We start from the raw sequence: 3,343 nt of genomic DNA, 5'->3' as shown, positions 1-3,343 counted from the left end.
AAGTCGACCTCGGCGGAATTTGAACTCAGAATGTAAAGACAGAAATACTGTTAAGCATTTCGCCCGGCGTGCTAACGTTTCTGCCAGCTAACCGCCTTTCTAGTATATATTATGTACACACGCACGCATATACATGCACGCACACACACACACACATATACACACACATATATGCACACACACACACACGCATTCGTACGTGAACACACACACCTATGGTGGCTGTACCAGATAATTCGGTTGATGATGCAACTGAAATGTTTGCTCCTGAGTTAAAGTGTAAGTGGCTGAGCATTCCACTGGCACGTGTACCCTTAACGTGATTCTCAGGCAGCATCGCTGTGACACAGCGTGTAATAAATTTATATCGTTACATCTTTCGAATAACAGGTGCAATCCACGCGACGTGCTTATATACGTTTTCCGCCTACCCTGTATCGCTAACAAGGTATGGGTTGTGGAAAATGCCGTAAACCCAAGATACCACGCAGTAAGATCGAAACTTGAACCTCGAAGTTATAAAGCGAACTTTTTAACCACTTAACCATACTGCGCGCACACACACGTACACATATGCGTATGTACATGCATACATACATAGCTACATATACATATACCTGTATATACATATGCATACACACATACATATCTATACATATGTAGACGCAAGTTGTCTGTTTGGATGTCTGTTTGTGTTCAGTTGCTGTCTACACCTGTTAACGAATTTTCGCGAAACTTTGCAAACATGTTAAAGTAACATCTAGTTTGTTACTAAGCTCATTGAAGTTTAATAAAAGTCTATAATTGGATGGCTAGAAGGGGTCCACATATTTTCCTTTAACAGCCAAGAGACATAACCCATTCGTTTTCCTAGCCAAGGGAAATAACCCATTCAATTTCCTTTGATCAACCTAAACACTACCAAGCTCAAAGTTAATGGTCAAGGGATAGAAATTGACAACAGGTGGATCGTGCCCTGCAACCCATTGCTGTCTAAAACATTGCAGGCCCATGTTAATGTTGAGTCATGCGACTCTATAAAAAGTATTAAATATGTATGTAAATACATCAATAAGGGCTCAGATATGGCAGTTTTGGGACTGAGGAAAAGTTTACAGACCACAACTGGATGAAAGCCTGTGCCATTTTAGCTCCAAAGAATGTGGCAGTTGATGATTTGAACATCAAACTTCTGGAACAATTGCCAGGTCAACGTCACATCTACAATTCCATTGGCACTGTACTCAACATCGATGAAGCTGTGAATTATCCAGTTGAATTCTTGAATAGTCTAACACCACCCGGCCTCCCACCTTACAACTTGCACCTCAAGATTAGGGCACCAGTTATGCTGCTTCGAAACCTCGATCCACCAAAGCCTTGCAATGGCACACGATTTATAATAAAGAAGATGATGCCAACAGTCTTGGAGACAACAATTTTAACTGGTAAAGCAAGCCTGTATTCAATCCTAGAATTCCACTTATTCCCTTGTCTTTCCAGTACAAGCGTTTGCAATTCCCGTTGAAACTGAGCTTTGCAATGAGCATTAACAAGATCCAGGGACAGTCCTTGGATGTGGTAGGGTCTGAACTTTCCGGAACCAGTTTTCTCCCATGGCCAACTTTATGTGGGATGTTCAAGAGTCGGCAATCCTAATCATTTGTTTATTTATGCCCCACAAGGAAAGACCAAAAATGTTGTTTATCAAGCTCTGCAAACTTAATAAGAATCATCAAATCATCAGTTATTTGTTATTTAACTGTAATATTTGTAAGTGTTGTAAATGTATTGATAATTTGCATGTTATTTTATTTTTAAATCTATTTGTAAATTTATTTGTATGCCTACTGTAAAACTAAATGTCAGTCGGTTTCTACATTCATTGTAAATCTATTTTAACATTAGCGCCCCTAAGGGTTATATTCGCTGGGAACGCACAAAAGCCCTTTTCAGAGATATTTACTTTAAATTGTTATTATCTCATATCCGATTAGTCTGGAAGCTGAGCGCTTATTGAAGACAGTTTTCATCTGTGTACATTGTTCATGAATTTATTTTTAAAGAATTAGCAACGTTATAAAGAACGATGATTTGATGAAGCATCATATGATTCTTTTACTCTTTCTTTTACTCTTTTACTTGTTTCAGTCATTTGACTGTGGCCATGCTGGAGCACCGCCTTTAGTCGAGCAAATCGACCCCAAGACTTATTCTTTGGAAGCCTAGTACTTATTCTATCGGTCTCTTTTGCCGAACCGCTAAGTTACGGGGACGTAAACACACCAGCATCGGTTGTCAAGCGATGTTGGGGGACAAACACAGACACACAAACATACACACACACACACACACACACACACACACACACACACACACACACACACACACACACACACATACATACATACATACATACATACATACATACGACGGGATTCTTTCAGTTTCCGTCTACCAAATCCACTCACAAGGCTTTGGTCGGCCCGAGGCTATAGTAGAAGACACTTGCCCAAGGTGCTACGCAGTGGGACTGAACCCGGAACCATGTGGTTCGTAAGCAAGCTACTTACCACACAGCCACTCCTACGCCTATAATTGTCTCTTATTTTCACCGGGGCACTCACCGCCATTGGGTGACATGTTTACATCACCTAGGTTTCCCAAGCGGTCACCCTTCTTAAGTACTAACAAGGTTCGATGTTGCTCAACTTCCGGTGATCGGACGAGAACCAGTGCAATCAACGTGATAAAGTCATGAGTGCATTACAAGTTCTACAGATATTTTAATAGCTGTAATGAAACTTAGAAAAGTTTTATTTCATTGAAGAAACTATTTCGTACATAGACGTAACGCAGAGTAGAAAATAAAACTGGTATATGATAAAAATTACCGAACTCGATCTTTTGTTTCGATTAGATATAAGTATTTCAATCCAGCTAATTTGTTAACGTCCTGGAAAAGGTAGGTATATACGTCGCAGCTTTGGATTCTCATTGTTTTATTTTTATTTTTAAATCGATTCCCAGCATTCATGAACAATGTTGTTGTTGGCACTCCGTCGCTTACGACGTCGAGGGTTCCAGTTGATCCGATCAACGGAACAGCCTGCTCGTGAAATTAACGTGCAAGTGGCTGAGCACTCCACAGACACGTGTACATTTAACGTAGTTCTTGGGGATATTCAGCGTGACACAGTGTGACAAGGCTGACCTTTTGAATTACAGGCACAACAAAAACAGGAAGTAAGAGTGAGAGAAAGTTGTGGTGAAAGAGTACAGCAGGGTTCGCCACCATCCCCTGCCGGAGCCTCGTGGAGCTTTAGGTGTTTTCGCTCAATAA

The 3,343-nt window shown here is 40.7% G+C and overlaps 2 protein-coding genes across 2 annotated transcripts in view; both read left to right on the top strand.

The window, feature by feature from the left end:
- LOC106872721 (lateral signaling target protein 2 homolog) overlaps positions 1-3,343 on the top strand; it is a 188,997-nt gene that overhangs the window by 41,788 nt on the left and 143,866 nt on the right. The window lies entirely within an intron of this gene.
- Positions 1-3,343, top strand: part of LOC106872715 (16 kDa calcium-binding protein) — a 21,287-nt gene that overhangs the window by 1,163 nt on the left and 16,781 nt on the right. The window lies entirely within an intron of this gene.

This window comes from Octopus bimaculoides, chromosome 1 (assembly GCF_001194135.2).
Source record: "Octopus bimaculoides isolate UCB-OBI-ISO-001 chromosome 1, ASM119413v2, whole genome shotgun sequence".
NCBI lineage: Eukaryota > Metazoa > Mollusca > Cephalopoda > Octopoda > Octopodidae > Octopus > Octopus bimaculoides.
This window is presented reverse-complemented; position numbering and strand designations above follow the sequence as displayed.